The 12,003-nt window shown below is 39.5% G+C and overlaps 1 long non-coding RNA gene across 2 annotated transcripts in view; it reads left to right on the forward strand.

The window, feature by feature from the left end:
- Positions 1-11,103, forward strand: part of LOC131737352 (uncharacterized) — a 65,936-nt gene extending 54,833 nt beyond the window's left edge. The window contains exons 4-5 of one of the 2 annotated variants that reach the window (XR_009328973.1): positions 4,126-8,916; positions 10,494-11,103. This is a non-coding gene — a long non-coding RNA (uncharacterized LOC131737352). Of the gene's footprint in view, positions 1-4,125 lie in introns of both variants that reach the window. The other variant, XR_009328972.1, reaches the window with a different exon arrangement.
- Positions 11,104-12,003: the final 900 nt, after the last annotated feature.

Here is a 12,003-nt window from a genome sequence, read left to right on the forward strand (position 1 = left end):
GAGGAGAACCAGGCCAGAGCAGTGCCAGAGATCCCCAGGTCAGCAAGAGATGATAGTAGAATAGTGATCAACAGTGTCAAAGGCAGCAGAGAGGTCGAGGAGAATTAGGACAGAGGAGAGAGAGGACAGCTCGGGCACACTTAAGTGAGTTGGTGACAGACAGGAGGGCGGTTTCAGTGGAGTGAGCAGAGCGGAAGCCAGATTGGAGAGGGTCAAGCAGAGAGTGGTTGGACAGGAAAGCAGAGAGCTGGCGGTGTACAGTCTGCTCGAGGGTTTTGGAAAGGAAGGGTAGGAGGGAGACAGGACGGTAGCTCTGGAGGGAGGTGGGGTCGAGGGTAGTTTTTTTGAGGAGGGGAGTGATAGAGGCTTTTTTGAAGGCAGGAGGGGAGTGATAGAGGCTTTTTTAATGTGCTTGCATATTTTTTGGATTTTTAAAGTTCACTGTGGCTGATATTCGTGGGATAATGTGAAATAAATTGAATAATGCAGCACATTCTAGAAGATAGTGGTTTTATTATTGTTCATTTAGAAAGTATTCCACAGAACTAGCAGCAGACACATGCTGGATTCTGTAAGAATTAACGTGAAAACAGTTGAATGTTTCGATCTGCAGGAGATCTTGCAGATCGGGATGTTGAACTGTCTGCATAGTGTTTTAATATTTTTTGAGCTAATGGATAGTTTGCGGGCAGGCCCATTACATCTTCTGACCTCATCCTGGACCAAATCAAGACTTTGACCCACCTGCTTATTGCAAATTACAAGCCTAGTGTTGATTGCTTTCTTCTGCTGCCATCAATACTGGGTTTATAATTTTACATCACCTTACCTATTTTTTGTTTGAGTAGCAGATTGAAAAATGTTCTATGAATGGCAATGAATGAATTCTCATGTTTTTGAAAATGTTGGACGTGTAAATAAAAAAGACTAAGTTAATGTATTGATTATTCTGCCTTCACCCAATCGGACTAGCCATTTAATTGTCAATAAGTTTCAGTATTGTTCCTTATCCTTTAACTACCCACCCTTTTTATTGTATTTTTTATACCATTTCCAAACACCCCCTCAATACAATTCCTTTCCCATTAACAAACATGTTAAATGTGTGTTTGCTGATATAATTATTACAATTGTCAATAACTTAATACTCTGTCCAGGTTATTTTATATAGGCTATTAAAAAAGAAATAAGTATGAAGGCATTGACACTTGTGAAAATGGTGATGATAATAAAGTAGTATACTTGGGTCATCAGTAGGCTACTATTTTAACCCAAACATACTTTAAGTATACCACTTTTACAGGACAGCTGCATTTATGTATTGAGATATGAACAATAGCCTACTGCAAATGTTGTAAAATCTTTTTTTTTTTTTAAACAATGAAAGGTAGAGGTAAATATTTGTAGCGTTTTTTTCTTTGGAAACTTAATGGTAGCCTACTTGATGTTTTCCCTCTGAGAGCTGTGCTAGCTGCCTCCTTTCATATAAGTTAATACTCAATTGTTTTGCTGTGATGTTGCTCCGGTCACCCGGCCACGACTGAAACACATTTCTGGAGAAGACTAGAAAAGTTTGTTCGCATCGCACATGCTTGCATTATGATGACGTCATTTTTTGTAAAAAGTGCTCAAATGCCTGCTTTTGAACAGCTGGTTATTTGGCATAGAGCATTAGATACGTGGTTTGAGTGAGCCAGAAGAAAGCGGATTTCTCAGGACTGCGGTTCGAATCTCGAATTCTATACTTATGTTTCACTTTAAAAATATATGTGGTTAAGTAGGCTGGACGCTGCGTGTAAAAATACTGACCCAGAAAGTGTACGATATGTATTTTCTTAAAAAGGGAAAATAATAAAATAACAATCAGCAGTGAAAAAATAAAAAAATAAAGTATTAACATTAATGGTAATGATAATAGCCATAGAAGTACAGGTATAAACATATTTAAAACAGGGAAACTATAGTAAAACAGTGCTAAAAAGTAAAAATAGTAAAATAAGCCGTAGCTATAGTCAAGAGCATATATTATTATATTATTATATCACTATCCTGTGTAGTCTACTACGAAGTGGCTGTCGTAGTTACTCTATATTACCATTTCATATTTTTGTTTTTCTTTATGGCTACTTATTGTTGGATTGACTGATATGTATCACAGTAATTACTAAGAAATTCCAATGTATATGTCTAACAACAAATATTGCACTCAGCAAATATACTGGGTTCAGGAGTTAGGAATCTATCATCCACCTAATATACCTATATAGCCTAACAAATGTGTCCATTTCATTTTTTTTAACAACGTTACATAATTCATTGCTACAAGAGTGTGTTGCGCTAGTGTCTGGAATGATCGCCATAAAATAATATAATAGAATCCTACGCAAGCCACTCGCAGTGTCGAATGTTATCCTATGCAGGCCACTCACAACTTATATTACAGTCAAATGCAAATAATTAATATATCCACCCCCAATGGACTTTACCAGTGGAATTGTTAGCGGTAATAAATTGAAATTAAAAGCTAACACAACAGCGACAGCTGGAGACGGACTGGTCCACTGAGACGAGTGGTCCACTGAGACAGACTGGTCCGAGTGGTCCGGACCACTGTGACGTCACAGCGCTGAGTGGTCCGGACCACTGTGACGTCACAGCGCTGAGTGGTCCGGACCACTGTGACGTCACAGCGCTGAGTGGTCCGGAGCAAAGGCCACAGAATGCTACAATCCTGTCTCCTTTCCCATCTGGACAGTGGGTTATGCAAGTTATTTGAAATACAAGACCGGTGACGTTGTCCTTAATTAAAGCGGGTGGTCAGCTTCTAATCAATCTCTGAACAAACATTTTCTGATCTCTTGGTTTGTGGCGTAACAGGTAAGATGTTTGCTCATAACTGCTGGTTGTAGGTTTGAAACCAGATAACAACTATGACAACTAATTAAAACATGATTTGACATAATATGTGTGTGCCTATATAGTAACAATACTGGATAATTTAAAGATAAATTCAATGAAATGTGTTGTGGTTATTAGTGATACACTTTCTTATATACAATGTATGTGATTTCTGTGCAATTATTTCAATATATTATAAATACAATTATTGTACATTTATTGCAGGTTTACAATTTATTATCAATATAATACAGATATGTGATTACACTCTATTTAAATTGCATTGACATTTAATTTTGAATATGTTTAAGTGTATATTTATATTGTGATCTCACTGAAATAAAAACACATCGACAGGTTATGTAATGCAATTTTAATGTAATGCAATTTACAATTGCATTACATTATATTTATATTGCATGGACATGCAATCTTATTGAAATCATAACACATTGATAGGCTCTTACAAGAGCAATTTCAGTGTAATGCCATTGCATTTAAGTTGTATTGACATTTGTTTTTAAATACACGTAGAACTTTGATAGTTTAATTAAATCAAAGTACTTTGATAGGTTGATAATATTGTAATATCAATCTCATGCCAATATGTTTATATTGTAGTGATATTTTATTTTAAATATAAGTAGGAATATATTATTGTGGTGATTACATTGGCATACAAATACATTTACTGGCTAATTTAATACCAATATCAATGTGGTGCTAATATGTTGATCTCGTATTAACATTGTATTTATTATTATTTATTTCTTAGCAAACGCCCTTATCCAGGGTGACTTAGAATTGTTACAAGTTATCACATTATTTTTACATACAATTACCCATTTATACAGTTGGGTTTTTACTGGAGCAATCTAAGTAAAGTACTTTGCTCAAGAGTATAGCAGCAGCGTCCCCCCACCTGGAACTGAACCCACGACCCTCCGGTCAAGATTCCAGAGCCCTAACCACGACTCCACACTGCTGCCCTATTTACAATGCCTTTAGAAATGTATTCATATTGTGATGAATTGGCATTTTAATTGTCATAAAGGTATATTTACAGTGTTATACGCATGATTTAACATATTTAAAATGCATTAGCATGCTAAGAATATTGTATTACAAATGTGTTGCCATTTTCTTTCAGTTGTATTACTGAAGTAATTCTATATTACATGAAAAATCGCATTAAAATTTCAATTAAAATGTGTACATTTCCAATAGGGATACCAAGGCGCTTTCCAGTCCCCAAGCAGGGCAGGGACCTAGACCCACCATCACCCAGGACGCCAGTACCATCGCCTGGGACACCAGCACTATCGGTCAGGGGCAGCCCTGATGGAAGCCCTGCATCTCCCCCGCAGCGGCCTGCAGACAGGGGTAACCCTGCCATCATCGACTATCGTTGGCCAAAACAGCAGCGGTGCCCCCTGTTTATTTACGGGACTTTGAGCATCTCTTCAGGGATGAGAGAGCTAAGGAGGCTGAGAGAATGAGAACTATCTGAGCTGCGGTAGCAACAGATGGGGGTGTGGCCTCTGGACTGTGTATGTGTGTGTGTGTTGTATCATTTATTGGTTGTTTCCTGTCTGTGTTTTTATCAGTTGTCTTCAGTGCTTTATTTGAATAAATGTATCCAAATGTTTATTATACCGTCTGTGTCGTCTAAACGGGATACTGATAATCAGGATTTCTGCTTAAATGGGATACAACTCTGGGAGACAGTTCTTCCCAATGCTATTTATGTAGTTTAATTGGGACGTCACTTTATCTAATTGGGATACAGTATTTTCAAATGATGAACGGAGATCGCTTTTCAGAGCAAGACAGGTTTGCGTAGCACAGTGCAGTGAGGCATTGACCACGGAGCATGTTGGTGTCCAGTCTGCTTCAGAGCCAGATTGTCATTGTCCGTGTTTGCTGTGACAGAATTGATGTTCTGTTCGAGCGTGTGGAAGCGACATCGTGGGAGAAGTACAGTCGTGGACAAGTACAGCGCAGTTAGAAGCAGAAAGGAGGAATTACATCTTTAAATTAAATCTGGAGTTGCTTTAATCAGAAAACATTGCAGCTTAAAGCCTTACAGCTGTGTGTATTTTTCTGATAACAAGCTGAAACTCAGAGCAGCTGATTCAAATTCCGCAGCGTTCTGAGACACGGGGGAGGGGCGGAGCCCGCAGCACTAGCACAAACAAACAAAAGGCAGGCAGTCTTCCCAGCAACAGCGTGTGGAAGCGACATCGTGGGAGAAATACAGTCGTGGACAAGTACAGCGCAGTTAGAAGCAGTTTGAAAGCAGGTTGACAGCTTGTGGCAGGCTGGCTCGCAGTGGTGAGGTGTGATGACGTCATGGACCAGGAAGTACAGAAACCAAACAATGGATGGGCGGGTGAAGCTGAATGCAACTGCATTTAGCGTATTTAATAAATAAACAAACAAAAGATTTAAACAAAACAGAAAACAGAAACCAAAGGGCACGAGGGCCAAACAAATAGACAGACAAACAAATAAGTGTCGTGCTGGCTAATCCAGCACGTTTTAGCAATTGTATTGTCTCCTTGCTCTCTCTCCTCTCTCCGCTCTCCGCTCTCCGTACTCTCCTCTGTACACTCAACCCCTGCAGAACGGACAGCTGCAGCTTCTTATACTCTGGCCGAGGGGTTAACTAGTTGTTAATTATCTTATTACCCCTCAGCCAGAGTCTGCACGCGTTTGGTAAGGATGCATAAATAATCAGTAGCTGATCAGTCATGCATCCTCACGGGGTTTTTAAATATAAAAAGCAATAACAAAAGACGCGGTGCTTTTATCTGTGCCACAAACAAAAATACAAATAATAATACATAGGGGCGGGACACTCCGCCCCACAGCTGCAGAAGCTAAACTAAACTTCCACAAAAAAAAAACAAAAAAAAAAACATGGTCTTCAAGCCAGTAATCTGTGACAACTGCATGATGTGGGAAATCCGAGAAAACCCAACAGAGCTCAACCAAGTTTGAGTAAAGTGCTGCATGATCCAGGACTTGCTTCAATGATTAAGCCTGCTAGAAAAGGAGCTGGAGGAATGAGACAGCAACAGGAACTTGAGTAGCTGACACACCCACAATTCATGGAAGTCTGCACCCCTAGCAGACTGAAAGCCACCAGGGAGATGGAAGAGAGTCGAAACAGCTGGGTTCAGATAGGAAGAAGCAGGGAAAAAAAGAAACTTCGTCAAACACAACAACCAGAAATCCAGACATCCAACAAATTTGAGCCACTTCAACATTTAGATGACCAAAACCAACATCAAGAGAATGAAAGAAACAACATCCAGGACCCTATAAACAGTGCTGACCAGGCAGCAAAAAGAAGGGAGGTCATGATTGTTGGGGACTCCATATTGAGAAACACAGCAAGTTCAGTTCACAGTTTGGACCCCCTTACTACAACAGTGTGCTGCCTTCCAGGAGCCTCTGTCAAGCACATCACTGAGAATGTGGATAGGCTCCTAGAACGAACAGGAGACGACCCAGTAGTAGTCGTCCACATCGGTACAAACAACATTGGAAGAGACAGGCCAAGATCCCTGCAAAACAAATTCAGAGATCTAGGAAGGAAATTAAAAGACAAGACCAAAACTGTGGTATTTTCTGGGATACTGCCGGCACCTTGCAAAGGACCATATAGACAGCTGGAAATACAAAATCAAAATGCATGGCTAAAATCGTTGTGCACACAGGAAGACTTCACCTTTCTTTAACATTGGAGCACATTCTACAACAAGGACTATCTATATAGGTGGTTCGGACTGCATGTAACAGAAAGGGAACCAATCTGCTCGGAGAAAGGATCCTTGAGGAGGCCCAGAAGCATTTAAACTAGAAAGGAAGGGGGGAGAAAACAAAAAAAAACAGAAGGGAGACCACATCAAAACAAGGTCAACAACTCAGGTAAGACAACTATTAAATGTATTTATCTTAATGCTAGAAGTCTCAGAAACAAAATGTTAGAACTTGAAGCTACTGCACTAACAAGTAACTACGATGTGATAGGTGTTACAGAAACTTGGTTATCTGAGAGTGATGGAGACGAATATAATATTAGTGGGTACACATTGTATAGGAAAGACAGGCAGGACAGAAGAGGTGGAGGGGTAGCACTATACATAAGAAATAGTCTTGAAACCCAGATGTTAAATCAGGACAAAGAAAACAATGCAGAATCAATATGGGTCAGAATAATGGACAAAAATTCAAAGGGCATAATAATAGGAATAGGATATGCTATAGACCGCCAAATTCAGATGCTGAGCAAAATAATCTGTTATACAATCACATTCGAAATGCGTGTAGAAAAGGAGAAGCCATACTAATGGAGGATTTCAACTTCCCCCGTATAAAATGGGAGAACCCGGTGGGGAGCACGACGGATGAAATTGAAATGGTGGAAATGACAAATGACTGCTTCCTAACGCAATTTGTCAAGGCACCGACTAGAGGGGAGGCATGCCTTGATTTAGTCTTTTCAAATAATGAATTCTAAAAGAATTTAATCTATTCAGTCTTGAACAAAGAAGACTATGCGGTGATCTGATTCAAACATTCAAAATCCTAAAAGGTATAGACAATGTCGACCCAGGGGACTTCTTTGACCTGAAAAAAGAAACAAGGACCAGGGGTCACAAATGGAGATTAGATAAAGGGGCATTCAGAACAGAAAATAGGAGGCACTTTTTTACACAGAGAATTGTGAGGGTCTGGAACCAACTCCCCAGTAATGTTGGTGAAGCTGACGCCCTGGGATGCTTCAAGAAGCTGCTTGATGAGATTCTGGGATCAATAAGCTACTAACAACCAAACGAGCAAGATGGGCTGAATGGCCTCCTCTCGTTTGTAAACTTTCTTATGTTCTTATGTTTGGCAAAATATGCAGTAATTCCAAACACTGCTTTGCTGTCCTGCGTCTTTGAGATCCATTTGCAATGTGTATTGGTGTAACAAGAATATCTTAGAAAAACATGTGACTTATAGTAACTGGAGTGCAGGCAGACAGCCTGGCGCTGTGAGCTGTCAAGGATGATTGATGGGCTATCAGGAGGCTCATTGAAACAGTAGAAATGTCAACAGACCGCTCACTTGAGGAATGCAGACTGATATAATCAAACTTCAATACTTGGCTGCAAGTCCCAACTGATAAATACAAATAATAATAATATGTTTTATATATGACAGTATTTTATCTCGCAAATTTTTTCAGCTACGCGATTCTTTCTTTGTCAGGGTAATTAGTACATATATTTAGGAAAAGTCACAACTCCATATCTTAAACACACACCACAATTTAAATTTAAATTCCAAAAACAGTCAAAAGGACTGCCTTGGTCGTTCTAGTGTTAACATTTAATCATAATGTGATGTAATTTCATTATTATTCTTTTCGTTTAGAAACAAAAAAGTGTGACTAAGGTTGTCTCAAATGCCTCTCATTTAATTGGGACAGCCTCTTATACTTTTACTTCTCCCGAGGAGTCCCGATAAAGCAGCACCAGCTGTATTTATGTCGGCTTGTCTTCACTCAGGTCCACCAGGACTGTATTTGGGTAGTGTGGTGACCTGGTGGTGTGGTCTTGTCACAAGTGCCTATAATTAGTTGGGGTTGTGCACATTATGTTTTGCTTTTGTATTTATTATATTGATTTGGTTTCATTTGCACTTGCTATGTTTCACACTTTATTTTATTTACTACCCAAAATGAGGCACTTTTGTTGCTTATTTTGTATTGCTGTGTTTAAGTTATTTATTGTTAAGTTTGTGTTATTATTTGTAATACAGCTCAGGTAAATAGAATGAGAAAATAGTCCAATCCCCCAAAGTCTAAATGCAGCCAGGTGTTATCCATTTGCACCAATTAACTATCATTGACAGTCCATTATGAAAAGGGAACTAAAAGTACAAAAAGGAGCGTGTGGTTCCAGGAGGAATCAAACTGAGGACACAGGAAGTTGGCCATCTTGAGAGAGACAGACCTGCATGGTAACAACAAGGATTATTTGGAACTCTAAAGGGAATACAGAAGGATAAAGACACAGCAGCCTGATGGAAGGAAGGACCGGTCAGAAACTGAGAGCAAAGCCGAGTATTAATTCTTGAATTATGATGTTGAATAGTGATGGGAAAAGTGAAACCACTGAACCCTCTGAATCATTTGGTTCGCAAAAAGATTCACTGAGCTGAAGCACATGAAGCGCTTCATGCTTTTTAGTGCCATCTCTTGGTAGATCTGCACAACTCAATACATTGAGAGTAAAGACAGCCTCCTGTCTCCAGAGAGAAGGCTTTTATTAGAGGACAATTGCACTGATGCTCAGAGAAGGCAATGTGTTATAGAGTGACATTTCATACACTTTTGACATGCAATATCAAAGCAATTTCATTTTTCATTTTCTTGGTTAATTGGGCATCTATAAATTAAACAATCGTTTCAGAATAAAGGAATATTTCAGTGCTTTTTCTAAAGACAGAGCTTGGCTGTTGCTTTTATCGAAATTGCCTGGAATATTTATTTTACATATCAACCACACATGCGATTAACCAATAAAACCTTCTTAAATAATCATACTAGATATATAAAACCAAGCTCTTGTTGCTTGAAATAAGAGACAGCGTAATTTGATGACTTCAGCAACCATAGCGTGTAAGATGGTGGAATAAGTAGGATATTTTGATTCATGCTTTACAAGCAGATTCTTCAGTGGTGCGTGTAGTATAGCTCCAGGGCAGCAGTGTGGAGTAGTGGTTAGGGCTCTGGACTCTTGACCGGAGGGTTGTGGGTTCAATCCCCAGTGGGGGACACTGCTGTTGTACCCTTGAGCAAGGTACTTTACCTAGATTGCTCCAGTAAAAACCCAACTGTATAAATGGGTATTTGTATGTAAAATAATGTGATATCTGTATAATGTGAAATAATGTTAAAGTTGTAAGTCGCCCTGGATAAGGGTGTCTGCTAAGAAATAAATAATAATAATATAGCTATAGAGAGGTAGAAAATAGTAGTTCGAATCCCTGCCGTTTCCATTTTTAAAGAAATTGTGTACTCTGTATCCTTTATACACTTATAATAGATCACGTTTGTTTTTTGTTTTTTTTTACCAATAATAGTTCTGTTTGTACATACTTAATGCTTTTGTTTGTTGTTATTTAAAAAAAAAAAAAAAAAAGTTCTTTTCAGCTTGACTGAAACACCACACTGTGAGCACTGCTGACAAAAAGAGTACGTATTGGGTACAAAAAAAATAGTTTCCTTCCTATCAGCTCCTGCTAAACGCTGTTTATGGGTCACATGACCTAGTGGTTCAATGAACCACATGAAGCTTTGCTTCGTAACACTGTTTGCTTCAATTGGTTCATGTGGGGTCGAATCAGCTGAGGCTTCAGTCCCATCATTACTGTTGAAGCAGCGTTTTTTGATTAAAATAAGACTATTAATATCACGCAGAGGACTGTGTGGCGTTTGACAATTGATTCAGAAGTAATGACACTTGGCGGAAACATTTATAGTTCCCGTTATTAATTGTGGTTTATGACATGTTGTTGTACTGCTTCCCTTCAAGGAACCCCCCTCCATGACTGACGCTTTGGAGGAGCAAACCGGCACCAACTGAGGGATGGACTGCCAGCTCTCTCACACCGAGACAGGAAGTCCTACCCTACTTAAGTATCAGTGGCTGGGTCGGAAGACCAAATAAGAGTAGGGAGGGCTGAGATGGGGGGTGTAGGTAGTGAATGACCAGGGACACAGAGGGAGTGTGGACATCAAGTGCTCTTTGTTCTTCCACTGCAGGATCCTGTGTCGTGGTGCTGGAGAGGGGGGAGCGACAAACAAATGGATAAGGAGGTTCTTGGGTCGGTCACCTTCAGCTTTACCTTTCCTTGTTGGTGTTTCTACCGGGACAGTGTTTGGCAACTTGGACTAAGTACAGGACCTACAAACAAAAGAGTTTTCTAGGACTTTTGAGGCCCAGGTGAATATACTGGAACTATCTTTTCACCAAACTGCTGCTTATATTGTTCGGGACTGTGTTGTAGTAATATAGTGTGTGGAGTTGAATAATTGTACAAATAATATCCCCCTGAAGTCACAAGTAGCCTATTAACAATGGAAGGTTTTAGGTGTTTTTAGAATAGGTTTTACATTTAAATATCGTGCATGGTGGATTGAAAGGGGGGATTTTGCAATTATCTTATAAAATAAGTTGTATTCAATTGTATAATTTCCTGTAATAAAGAAATCATTATTTTTACTTAGCTGTTTGTGTGGTTTCTGTACACTCATTGGGAAGGGCCGGGTGGCCAGTTCGAAAACAACCTCTGGGCAAAGGGTTATAAAGATAATTATAAAAACTTATACTCACTTGGAATTAATAGTATTATACCCTGACAGTCTGTCATGGGTTCCAGAGAAAGGGAGTGTAATAAAGAGCATGTTGTGTTAAACTGCATTCCTGACAAGCGTCTTCACTGCAATACTATACGATAAAGAGCATGTTGTGTTAAACTGCACTCCTGACGAGCGTCTCCACTGCAATACTATATGATAAAGAGCATGTTGTGTTAAACTGCACTCCTGACGAGCGTCTCCACTGCAATACTATATGATAAAGAGCATGTTGTGTTAAACTGCACTCCTGACGAGCGTCTCCACTGCAATACTATACGATAAAGAGCATGTTGTGTTAAACTGCATTCCATACGAGCGTCTCCACTGCAATACTATACGATAAAGAGCATGTTGTGTTAAACTGCACTCCTGACGAGCGTCTCCACTGCAATACTATACGATAAAGAGCATGTTGTGTTAAACTGCACTCCTGACGAGCGTCTCCACTGCAATACTATACGATAAAGAGCATGTTGTGTTAAACTGCACTCCTGACGAGCGTCTTCACTGCAATACTATACGATAAAGAGCATGTTGTGTTAAACTGCACTCCTGACGAGCGTCTTCACTGCAATACTATACGATAAAGAGCATGTTGTGTTAAACTGCACTCCTGACGAGTGTCTCCGCTGCAATACTATACGATAAAGAGCATGTTGTGTTAAACTGCACTCCTGACGAGC

This window comes from Acipenser ruthenus, chromosome 6, assembly GCF_902713425.1.
Source record: "Acipenser ruthenus chromosome 6, fAciRut3.2 maternal haplotype, whole genome shotgun sequence".
Taxonomy (NCBI): domain Eukaryota; kingdom Metazoa; phylum Chordata; class Actinopteri; order Acipenseriformes; family Acipenseridae; genus Acipenser; species Acipenser ruthenus.